We start from the raw sequence: 13,172 nt of genomic DNA, 5'->3' as shown, positions 1-13,172 counted from the left end.
ATGATAGTCTCTCATCCAAACTTTCCAAACCACCACCCCACATTGCAGCCACTCATCCCAGTTTCTTACTGGTGGACACTGGAGAGGAGGAGCAGCAGAGAAGCATCTAGCTATTTTCCTATAGCTGGACACAATGATGGGTGTCTCCATGGTCATCCGCGGATCTTCCGGACATCCTTGCAGATAATGTCATTGCTCTGTGTCAAGTTACAAGAAAACACATCTCTGTTGCTCCTCTATTTCGCACTAACTAGAAAATGGCTGGCTTCAATGATGGGGAGACTGCAACTGAGAAAATGTAGGATGGAGCGGGTTTCTCCATTGTGCATTTGGCAGAGAACATCTGTCCATAGAAGTGAGTTGCAATGCCCTGAGTCTGACTTAGGAAACTGTAGACAAGTCTCAAGATGCTCAAAATGATTATTTGGGCCTGTTACAGACAGGCCAAAATAATGCAGCTTTGAGTCACTTTGGAGGTATGGTATTTCAATGATGCATGCGTCCTAAGAGTCCAAAAGCCACACCAAAGCCATGCTCCAGTCCTAAGGACTGGAGTGCAGCTTTGGTGCAACTTTTGGACTCTTAGGACTCATGCATCATTGAAATACCAAAGTGACTTGAAGCAGCTTTATTTTGGCCTGTCTGTAACAGGCCTTAGTTAGTTATTAGTTATTTTCTAAGTTAGCTGGGCATGTTTCATCCTACATATACTTCCAAGGCCTTTCTCGGTGGCAACTTACAATCCAAGTTCAGATATGTTAGAACCGGGAATTCTCAAACCATTTATTGGTTTTAGTAGTTCTGCAAATGGTTTGAAATTACCGAACTTTGGATCTGAGTAGCCCAAGGAAGGGCTTATATTCACAGGATGAAATGCATTGACGGGGGGGGGGGGGGGTTAATTCATAAAATATCAACCCTTTGGACATCTTGAGATGCGTTTCCAGTTCCTTCCGTGGATTCCTTTGGATGTGCCCAGTTTCTGTTTCTTTTATAAGCCGAAATGCATGCCATCATAATACATGTTTTTTCAAGCGCTGAGAAACCTCTTTGAGAAGAATCCTGGACTGGCGACATTTTTCACACTTTTGGACTTATTCCGCACAAAATTCACTCTTGGTATTTTTGCACAGAAAACAGCATTTTCTGTGCAAAACGTTTTGCAGGAAAGGCTGCGATTGGGGACGAATTGTGCACAAAAATCGCCTGTAGATGATTTGAATAGAAAATGCTTTGTCTGTGTGAAATAGCCACATACAAATTTTGAGCAGAGCTAGTCTCAAATTGCAGATAGACTTCAATAGTTTATGAAGACTTTTCTTGCACTGGGAAGAAAATGGCTTAAATTGATGGTTGCTTCTTTCAAGAATTGCATCCCCAGCGTAGTTTCTTTTGCCCCATCAAGAACAGTTTGAGCATATTTCCATCCTTTCCCTTATCTTTCCTGCATCCAACCATCCTGACAAGGAGTTTGGGTTGCAAAAGAGGGACTTGCCAAGGGTTACCCATGTTTGAACCCGAGAGAGGTTTGAACTCGGTGAGCTCTGTGCATGACAACCTCCTTATCTTTTATGGTCCTCAATAAAGATTCCTGCGCGAGGTGTAAATCATTTGCTGGAGCCACAGTCCATTCTTCTAGGGGCTTCCCCAGATAACACCCTGGTTTTGTGGGTTTTCCAGCTTCGGTAACATCCCCCCCCCCATTCTGTGAGTTGAAATGCTTCTCTTAAGGATTAATTCATAGTAAATATGGCTGGCATTTTTGGATCCACCACTAGAACGTGGCCCCTGGGGACATCTGTCACAATGAATGTGGCCCTCAAAGAACTTGCCGACCCTTGATATAAACCTCTTAATTCAGTGTAGCAAGCTATTCCCCCCCCCTTTAATACTCATCCATACGTAACATTGTTGAAAGTCTAGAGAGCTGGTGGAGTCTAGGGAGTCTAGAGCAGTGGTTCCCAAACTGGGAGTCGCGACCACTTTGGGGGTCAGATGACCCTTTCTCGGGGGTCACCAGGTTGGGGTCCAACCCTCCTCCTCCAGGGCAGCCAAGTCTCCTCTGGCCATCCGCCGCCATGATCGCGCGGAGCTGCCACCGCCGCTGCCACCACCATGATCGCCTGGGGCTTCCAGCGGCCTTTGTGACCAGAAGCCCCATCCCTTCTTCTGGCCAGTGGCCTCCCTGATTGCTTGGAAGGTTGGGAAGGGGCAGGACTTCTGGTTGCAAAGGCCACTGGGGCTTGTAAGCAGACAGAAGTCCTGCCCCTTTCTGGCCTCCCAACCAATCAAGGAGGCCGCCAGCTAGAAAAGGGGCGGGATTTCTGGCCACAAGGGGGTCACTGGTCTAGAGAGCTTGTGTAAAGGGTTCCATTTTGTACTCAGCCATTAACTTGGGCCGGTCACTCTCCCAGTCTACCTCACAGGGTTGTCATAAAGCTAATGCGGTCAACTGGAAGGAAAGGTTGTACGTTGCTTTGAGGAGTTTGGAGAAAGAGCAGGATATAAATGCTAATGACTCACAAACCACATAAACTGAAATATCTCCGTCGGCTCCAAATATATCTGTATATGTTTGCTCTCAGAAACACTTCTTTTCAGAAAGCGCTTGCTGCAGAATACATGCCGTCCTGCTTATAAAACGTTGCTGAATCTGGCGGGCCGTTTTCTGTCTGAGTCACGCAGAAGGAGGCTTTCTGGAGTTTGTTTATCCGCCCTTGTCAACGTTTTTGCTGGGTTTGCATGATTGATTGCCTTTTTTAAAGAAGAATAAATGATATGTTGTATTCTCAAAGGGAAAAAATTAATGTCACAGCACCCAACATGTGCTTGTTTCACCATATGAGGAGGCCGTAGATAGGAAATAGTCACCACGAGTGCATTGTGTGTTTGTGTGTGTAACATCTCTCTGGCAAATTTTGAGTTGTCTTGGCTGGAAAAGGCTGCTACAGAAAAAAAAGTCTTGCAAAAGCTTTTCAATGCAAAGGGGGCAGAATTTGCAAACAAGGGGCCTTTCCCTCCCAAGCTCTTCTTCGTTTATTCTATAAGGATGGAGACCATCAAGTGGCAGCTGAGGTCCCCTGCGTCTCATTCGCGGGGTTAGATTGATAGACAGCCATGATGTGGTCAGACAGCATTAAGGAGGATGGACTTAAAAGGGCCATTTCAAGTTTTGCACAGAGGCGGCCATGGCTTTGCTACCAAGCCTATGCTCCACAAGGAGCTATTGAGCTCTGGGACAGACGTTTCTGCAATAATACTATATGTATTGTGTGATGAACTCCCCTCATCTCTGCTTGTTGCGGTATTTCAAGAGCAGTGGTACATAGGTTTGTCTTCCTTTGGGAAGAGGAGGAGACTTGCAATATTTGCTGACGCTAGCCCTGTGTAGCTGTTTAGCGGTCAGTCTTGAAGTCCAGTTGGCTATGATGGCAGCCAGGTTCCCAAGCAGGGTCTGAAAATACAGGTAAACCCATTGATCCGTACTCAGCAAACTAGTTCTTGCAGTTTTATTTCCCACCAAGAGTGCTGCTGAAATATTGTCTTCTTCTGCACAGCCATTAAAGATACACATCCTATCCATTATTTCCCCAATGGGCAACCCTAGTGTGTCAAGGGAGCAAAAATAAGAGAAGTGAGTATTTCTTACACTCCTTCTTTCCAACCGTTCGCAAAGCTCCCTCGACATCCTTCGGGGAGATTTCAGTGAATTTGGAAAGGAGGATTAAGGGACTTTGAGGCATCAGGGAGGAACTCACCCTCGATATTTTTCATATCAAGAACTAAAGAGGATGGAGGTGGATGAAGAAAATCAAAGCTTGGAGCCAGCCAAGGATTGAGCGCACACGTGTTTCATGCGGCTGACCTGCCTGGCTTGTGTTTCCTTGTTAGCACATCAGTGCCAGCTTCACAGAGCTCATCAAAATGTGTTAAGTGGAAACAGCCCTCTCTCCTCCTGGAGCATGAAGGCCGGAGAAGCGCACTTGAGCGCTTAGATCCCAAGCTGGTGCTGCTGACCAAGTTTGGATGGTTTGGCATAATGGAGCTAACAAAGGCGGCTGGCATTCCACAGTGTTGGATTATCATCGCTCTGCTAACGCCATTTGGGCACCTGCATGCATTCAGTTCGAGCGTGGCTAGGAGGACTTAAGGGAATGGTTTTGCACTGGGAGTAGGAAGAGGAGGAATGAATAAAATGAAATGAACTAACAAGGAGGAAGAGGAGGAATCAGAAGAAGAAGAGGAGGAGGAAGATGATGACAACAATTGATGACAAAGATGGGGAGGAGATGGCATCAGCAACTATGAAAATGACACACAAACACAAAGTGCTGTTGAACTCTGACTGCAAACTCAACACACCGACAAGAATTGGAGGAGAATTCAGTGATCAGCCAGACAGAAATTAGGAATCCTGTTGGCGACAGACATTTGGATAACCTGGGATTGCGCCAGTGTCTCTGTTTTGAGGGGGGTTCTGTTTCATTCCCTCCCCAGTTTGAATTGACATCCTCACATCCCTATGGCATATATATATATATATATATATATATATATATGTCCATCCACCAAAAGCATCTGCGAAAGATCCTGCTGCCGACTTCTTTCTTTCAACAAGTCTCAAAGGTGCTACAAGATCTCTCTACATACTGATCCTACAGACTAACACAGCTATAGCTTTGAATTCCCTGCCTTGGTTTGTCTTCCCTCCAGAGAGATGGGAAGCAGTATCCCATGGGAGGGCAGACCTTTGGCTCCTTTGAGTGTGATGCAAAGAAGAAACCTTGAATGAAGTACATCTGCCAATGGGCACTGAACCCCTTTATGCCTTTAAATGGGTCATCTCACTTGTCTGAGTCCAGCCTTCCCATTATGGTTCTGCTTTCCTGCAAGGAAACCCCTGTCTCCTTAAATTTATATTGGGTTCTGCCCAAACATACCAACATCAAACAGCCAATGAGATCCATGTTAGCCTAATGTTTTGAATGGAGTTCACTTTGGAGGGTGATCCTTGCTTACATCATCATCATCATCATCATCATCATTTAAAGACAAACCTGGGATTAATAAAACAGTGGTATAGTTTTCAGTGTAGATCAGGCTTGCACCTCTGACAAAGGTATCCATGAACAATGCACAGACATACTTTCAAAGGCTGAAAACATACACGTTTCAATAACTCCTTTCTGACTCAAAGGAAGCAAAAGCTTGTTTTCCAGCCCAGTGCAATTTGTAAAGGGGAGCATTCAGACTCCATCTCTTTGTCTGTAGTGGCTTAACTTTTCCCTTGTTTCCTTCTTCTAGACGAGAACAAATAATCCCATAGATTTTCAGTGACTGTGATTACGAGAGAAAAAACGAAGCGTGTTGCATTTTCAGTGATTTTTGGCACTCAGGGAAACAAGGCGGCTGATCGTTTTCTCAAGGAGATCTTCAGTTGCTCACTGAGGAATAGAAAACTTGTGGACATCCGTTATATCCCTAAGTAGCCGCAATTGGGGCAATATTCCTTACAGCAGTGCAAAAGTCTCCGTTGTTGCACCAACCCTCTCCTCTTCGTTCCTTACATTCACAGGAGGAAAGAGCATCTTAAGATCTGTACAAAATGGGGCAGACGCAAAACCTCTTGTTTGGAAGCAGTCTCCTGTTCCAGCCGTAATCCGCATGGCGCACAGGAGGACATTTTAAAAGAGGCATTGGGGTCATCATGGGTGTACCCCAAATCTGTAAAAGCAACTCAAATGTTAACATTATAACATAAGTGAAGTGGTTAAGTTATAAGCAGCATGTCACTTAACCATGCCTTTCTTATTGGGGAAAAGGAACTAATTACAAGTAACCTGGCATTTGTAACTAGTTTCTTCCAAGTTCAAATTTACTTGGAAGACAGTTTCGGTGTTGCACTATGGGGCCTTCCATCCAAACAAGAGCCTGAGTGTTCAAGTAAGTGATGGATTACTTGACACACCTGATTCATATCCTTGTTTGTGTCTTTGCCTTGACTCTAAGCAGACATAATGCTGCCATACCAAAGGCATGTGGGCTGCATGTCCAAGACATTTGAATTATGCCTTGGCATTACAAATCAATCCCATCTTCTCTTCTTAAAATGCATGCTTGACCACAAAATGCACAGAAATTACAGAATAACAACACATCCTATAGTCTAAGTCCATAGCCTACTATATAGGGGGGAATTCTCTGCATGTTTGATTGGTATTTTTTTTTTTACCCTTATCCTATGCATTGGGTGAACGTCACCCAATTCATTTGCAGTCTCAACTACAGTGATGAGCCTGCAAGGTTACAGGAGGTTTCAGCTCTCCTAGATTCACAATAGAATGCAGCAGTGATGCTTTACGGCTTCTGCATCACTGGGACAGTGGAGCCATTCTGGGGTTTAGTCCAGAATCTAAAGTTTGCTTGGAGGACAAGCATGTCCAACTCTTTGCTACCCACCTTGAGTGGGTCAACTCTGCAAGGATATCTGATTGACCCTCACTCCACTAGACTTGGTTGATGAGACCTGGACCTTCACTGCTGGCATTCTCACTGTTTCCTATCGCCTTACGCATTTCCCATTTCTGAATTCTCCCTCCTTTTGTCCCACTAACCCGCCTGCTGCCCACCAGTCGAGCCTAATAGAACCCTTCCTTTCAGTACACTCCTAAAAGGGTCTCACTCCCAGAGAAAGCAGGCAGCAGGAACTCAGAAAGGAGAGGTAGGGTAGAAGGTGGATAGGCAAGAGCAGTAGGGTAGGAGACAGTAGGGGATGGGAGAAAGGAAAGGTAGGGTCAGATAGGAGTAGGAAGGAAGGAAAAAGAAGTGGGAGGAAGGGAGGAAGAAGATGTAGGGTAGAGTATAATAGGGGAGGGAGGATGGATAGGAAGGTCTGGTAGGGTAGGGTACAGTAGGGGATGGAAGGAAGGAGAAGTAGGGGAAAGATGGAAGGAAGGAGAAAGGGAGGAGAAAGGGAGGAAGATGATGTGGGCTAGAGTATAGTAGGAGAGGGTGGGAGGTTAGGAAGGACTGGCAAGTTAGGGTACAGTAGGGGATGGAAGGAAGGAGAAGTAAGGGAGGGATGGAGGGAAGGATAGAGGTGGGTTAGAGTACGGAGAGAGGGAAGGAGGGAGGATAGCCTAGGAAAGAGGGGTAAGGTACAGTAAGGGATGGAAGGTAGGAGAAGTAGGGTAGGGTAGAGTAGGGTAGGGTAGGGAGTGAGGCAGAAGGTGGAAGGAGGCATCCAGGCAGGCTCTTAAACCTCCTCATCAAAGCACACAGGTTCCCCAGAGCCAGACCCAGGGACCCCGTTGGAGGGAGCCAGCCCTTGCATCCCTAGTGCTGGCTGGCGGAGATTTCTGGGACCCTTCAGGAGAGAGTCAGGCCTTACACTCAGAGTGTAGGTTCCATTTCCATTCTTGCTGTGGTTCACCTGCATAGCCTACATCTGACCCTCTTTTCCCCTCTCTTCCATCCCTCCCTTACTCCTCTCCTGGGGAGGTCAGGCCGCTGGAGGAAGGTTGTGTTACCAAACCAACAACTCCTCCTTTCCTGCTTTCTGCCACTCTTTCACCCCACCAAAGAGCCAGCTTTGGCAGGAAAGCCCCTCCATATACTCCAGAAGATCAAACACCTGAATAGAGCTTTCTAGTCAAGGCCCCCCCAAGGAAACCAGACCTGTTCCACCCCAGGAATGACATCCTTGTCTTGTTCCCAGAGGCTGGGGATCTTGGAATCCCAGTACCAGCAAGGCTATCAGGCACTCTGAGACCCTAACAATCCCAAAATAACTGTCACCTGCAGCCCTACATCAGGAGATGGCCCAGGCAGGTCCCCAGAGATGGGCAGACATCTCTGCGCAGGCTCTTAAAACAGGTTCAATGACGTTTGACGCTAAAATCCAAGGTGGATTCACTGACTGACTGACCTGGAAGCCTGGAACGTGGCACATTTTGGCTTTATTGAACCTGGAACCAAGATGCCATCAGTTGGGAAGCCTCTCAGTGACAGCAACAGCCAGTTCTTTCCAGGAGCCACTACAGTCCCTTGCGCAGTGCTGTCTTCTTCTCAGCCAAGCCCATTTCCCAAGGAGTGTTGGCTGTTTCTATTGCATATTAGCAGACAAGTGAGGAGGCTGCAGCGAGCCGTCCAAAGTGACCAGCTCAGCGCTGCATGCCTTCACATCTCCCACACTGTTGCTTTCCGTGATGCACATGATTTTGTCTTTTGAGTTACAGGTTCTGCCCACTCAGGCCCTTATCAGGTTGGCTGCCGCATTCCAGAGAAAGCGCCGCACGTTGCGCCCCATCATGACTGGCCAGAGTACCCTCGGCTCTCCGCATCCAGACATCAAGGAGCTCTGGGTGGCTGCCTTCCACCCGTGGACCTCCCTTCCGCCGGAGACTTCCCGAGCTGCTCAGAACTTAAGAAGAGTTCTCTGGGTCATACTGGGATCCCCTTTAATCCCACGTTTCTCCAATACTAGACAGCAAGATGTCTCTGTGACACTCCTTTCCCGAAGAACGGCTATTCTGAGGAACAAATGGCACCTCTCAACCTGGTTCCATTGTAATGGATGACCCTTAAGAAAGCTCTCTTCCTCCATGAATTTATCTCTTCCCTGCCCCCTTTTTCCCCAAAGCCATTAAAGCCAGAGGACCATCATGACATCTTGCGCCAAGACTTTCTGTGTTGCCCAAAGTCCTTAAGTGCTTCTGCCCGAAGAGTGATGCCCGATGTTCTGATAAGGAAACAGGAAGAAATAACTTTCAGCTATGCTTTGTACAGGGTTCAACAGCACTATATATGTCTGTGAAATTTTAACTTCTAATAACCATAGGGGAGCAGTATCATGTCAGTATCATGGGGCCACGGTTGTGTGTTAACCCTTTCTACATGCTCTTATCCTTGCAAAGAATCGTGAATCCCCCCCAAAAGTGAAGGCGGTGGCAAGTCCTGGCCACAAAACCCAAATTTTTCAGCCTCCTCCACCTCCGGAGGACTGGTGCTGCCATGTCTTTGGTTTGAAGATGGAAGTGGTTGGCTGGCATCCTTTCCAGGGGTGAAGGAGGCTGAAAAGTGTGCGCCTGGTGCCCAGGACATGCCACCACTTCCACTGCTGCATTGTATAATAAGGACGTGAACGTCCACATTTTTTCCTATCTCTGTGGGATTCTGAAACCAAATGCCTGTGGATATTGTGGGGCCACTGTAGCAGTACTAGAGGTGCAATTCACAGCTCTTTTGACATGCTTGCCAGTCCAGATTGCTAACTTGCAGACCTATCCACACAAATATGGGAAAGAGGTTCACCGAAAGGGTCTTGGGGAGTAGCATGAGGTTTTAATTTGCTGAGACTGTCTTGAATTGCTTATAACCGTTAGGCTGCTGGTATGCTTTTACTGTAATGTTACATATTCCAAAACTATAGTGTGGGTTGTACGGTTTTTTTTAAGTACTTAAATACAGTTTTATATTGAGATGAATGGCGGAAATTGGTCACTCGGTCCCAACCTCAGGGAAGCCCATGGCGAACCTCCTTCGTCTGAATCTTGCCAAGAAAACCCTAGGAGAAGTCAGGCTCATCTCTAATTCAGAGCCAAGGCACAGAACATGGCAGCAGTGTGGTGTAGTGGTTTTACTGCTGGATTAGGGACTGTGAAATACATGGATTCAAATGCCTGTTCAGCCATGGAAACCCAATGGGAGACCAGGGTTAAGTCCCAACTCGTCTATGGAAACCCTCTGGCTGACTTTAGATAAGTCACACTGTCTCTGCTATTTTTTATGCAAATCAACCATGTGCAGATTTTATGCAGAATAAACTCCCAATTGTAGCATTTTCTGTGCCGAAATTGATATTTCTGTGTTGAATTATCCTATGCAGAAAATGTTGCTTTCTATGCAAAACAACCGTGCGTGAATTTTGTCCAGAATAAGTTCCGAACTGCGGAGATTTCTGTCAGTCCGGGATTTTTCTCGTCAGCTTTTCTCAGCACTTGAAAAACATGTTTTGGGCCATTTTTTGAATATTTTTGAAAATTCATTCCATGCTCATGTGGGTATTTATGCAATGCTGAGGGAGCGTAGGATTCAGACCTGTCTGCGTACAAATGTCAAAGGAGTTTCCATTACCAAATGGATATTGCATCTCTGCATGTCTGTTTTTGGAAAGCGTTTGTGAAACAAGTTCATTCTGGTGTCCAGATGTAAGCCTTGTGTGACGAGAAGAAGCAGAAACTCAGAAGCACTTGATGGAATCCACAGAAGAAACCAGAGACACGTTTCCAAATACTCCAAAGACGGCCAGTTTTAAAAGCACCACGGTTATTAATTTTCTAATGAAACCACCGTCTTTGGAGCATCTTGAGACATGCCTCTCGCTTCTTGCGCTGTGTGAGTAGGACAGTTTTCAGAGAGGAAAGAAGGAGAGGACCACACAAAGTCAGCTCTTGTTGTCTGTCAAGTCCTACTTTGGGTCCTTTGGAAAATGCAATTCAAGTTTTGTGGCCATTTGGCAAGACTTGCAGCTAGCTTTGCTTTGAGGAACACATCCTCACTGCAAAAACAAACAAGTAAATAAAACATTTCACTGAGGCTAAACACATGGGAGAATTTTTTGGTTCAATGTAGGCATCTCTCTCGGAGGGGAAAACGGATTGGTAAATTTGGCCAGGTCCAAATAGTCGCCTCAAGGGTTGCACTTCCACAGGGGTTGTGTTAAGTGGGGTTCCTAGGGTTGCAATTGGAGACACCCACAGCCTTCTCCTACATATATACACTTCTGGTGGGTGAGTAAATTAATTGACCTTTTTCAATGGAGGAACTTAAGGCCCAGGACATGTTGGAGGTTTAGCTGCCCAGCTGAAACACCAAGTGTAACCACTCTTGACATGAAGGTAGACCTCCGTTCACAAAGTTGATGTGTTCCTGGGCATGACTTTTTTTTACTGAGGCAGAAGTATAGTGGAAAGAATAGGAATAGGTTCCTACGCAACAGACACGAAAACAAAGCAGTTTGATGTATTGGGGCAAACGTTTTATTCAGAACTAACTTCATGCACATGTCAAGTAAACCTTACATAAGTAAACAGAAGGGTTTTGAACATCTGAAGCCCCCTGAAAGCTTTTTCCAAAAGGCATCCAGAGATTATTTTTTCCCCTTCTACTTCTCTTACAGTTTCCATTTTGATGGCCAAACTTCTATCATTGGTTCCCAACCTTTGGTCCTCCAGATGATTTGGACTTCAGCTCCCATCATTCTCAACTGTTGGTCAAGTTGGCCGGGGCTTCTGGGAGGCCCTAAGGTTGGGAACCACTGTTCAATGCTTTTTAAAATGTGCTTGGAGCAGGGGAAAGTAGCAAAATGTTGATATCCCTAAATGCCAATACTACAGACAGGCCTATGGATCCACCCTAGAGATAAGGAAGACTTGGAAGTGGTGTCACTGACATTCAGAAAGCGAGTCAGAGGCTGCAGTCCAACATCCTTTCTGCATAGCATAAAACTCCCAAAAATGTGGACATGTTACACTAGCACTACACAACCCTCATGAAGGACAGCAGCATTTTGCAACACATATCATTGACTGGTTGCCAGTGCGCAGTGTGCAACTACAGTGCACAGTATTGCTGTCTGTGCAACTCTACTTCCACCGCAGTCAGCAGACTGCAATTGTCACACTATGGTGAACAACTTACCCCACAGATGTCACACAACTTACACTTATGTGTGTCATTAACAGGGTGCCATAAGAGCCTCCATTGAAAAAAATTGTCAGCCACGGCACGGTTTTTCACAAAAAAAGAGCCAAAAGACAAAGCACTTTCTTAGCATCAATAATGATAGATGGATGGATGGATGATGGTTAAATTTTTGATTAATTGCAGCTTGAGCAAACCAATTGGTGATTCAACATATAGGGAAATCCAGTTGATACAATGAGCCTCGCCTAATGAAGATTAACAATAGGATTTAGGTAACGGTGCAAAAAAAACCAAAAACCCCAAACCCCTATTTGGCAAAAATAGTTGCAAAACCAGGACCAAAGTATGGAAACTTGCCCTTGTTCTGCTGCTGCTTCTGCTTCTTCCTCTTCTCTAGGTAGGATCTCATGATCTAACTGATCAGAGAGGAAAACCTTTGAGCTAAGCAAAGATCTGCATCTTTAATCTATGCCTGAAATCTTTTAAGTAGCTGCCAGGGCCCAGGTTCCACTTCTCTTCCAAGGTTTTAAGAGCAATATTTGGACTTCAAAATCCTGCAGAACCAGTCCGACCGCCGGCGATAGGTTGGCAAAAAAGAGTAGATGGCATACGTGGCACCGTCGGCATTGGTTCCTCTGCCAGGCCATTCCCCTCTTTAAATTTGTTTTGGTTTTTAACGCCAAGCATTTTTATTACCTATAAGTTTTTTAAGTCATGTGATGTATTCTTAATGTGCGGTTTTGTATTTTTGAATAAGTCATACATTGCTCTGAGCATGTTCTGGAAAATGCTAATCTTCAGTTCCTTCAAAGAACAACCTCCTTTTTGGCTCCATGAAAGCCAAGTTTATAGGCCATTGAATACAGGCAGGTATACCCTCTCATTGGTCCATTCATGGCCATCCATCCATGCTGGTCAGATCTTTCCTTCCATGGTCTGTTCATGGTGGTCCATCCATGGTGGTTCAGATCTCCTTTTACATTAGTCTGTTCATGATAGTCCATCCATGGCCATCAGATCTCCCTATCCATTGGTCCATCCATGGTGGTCTATCCATGGTGGTCAGATCTCCCTTTCCATTGGTCTGTTCATGGTAGTCCATCCATGGCCATCAGATCTCCCTATCCATTGGTCCATCCATGGTGGTCTATCCATGGTGGTCAGATCTCCCTTTCCATTGGTGTGTTCACGATGGTCCATCCATGGTGGTCAGATCTCCCTTTCCATTGGTCTGTTCACGATGATCCATCCATGGTGGTAAGATCTCCCTTTCCACTGGTCTGTTCACAATGGTCCATCCATGGTGGTCAGATCTCCCTTTCCACTGGTCTGTTCACGATGATCCATCCATGGTGGTCAGATCTCCCTTTCCACTGGTCTGTTCACGATGGTCCATCCATGGTGGTCAGATCTCCCTTTCCACTGGTCTGTTCACAATGGTCCATCCATGGTGGTCAGATCTCCCT

At 45.8% G+C, this 13,172-nt stretch overlaps 1 protein-coding gene across 1 annotated transcript in view; it reads left to right on the top strand.

Moving 5' to 3' along the window:
• Positions 1-13,172, top strand: part of AR (androgen receptor) — a 127,882-nt gene that overhangs the window by 97,689 nt on the left and 17,021 nt on the right. The gene's annotated exons all lie outside the window — the stretch shown is intronic.

Source organism: Sceloporus undulatus, chromosome 7, assembly GCF_019175285.1.
Source record: "Sceloporus undulatus isolate JIND9_A2432 ecotype Alabama chromosome 7, SceUnd_v1.1, whole genome shotgun sequence".
NCBI classification, from domain to species: Eukaryota; Metazoa; Chordata; class Lepidosauria; order Squamata; family Phrynosomatidae; genus Sceloporus; species Sceloporus undulatus.
This window is presented reverse-complemented; position numbering and strand designations above follow the sequence as displayed.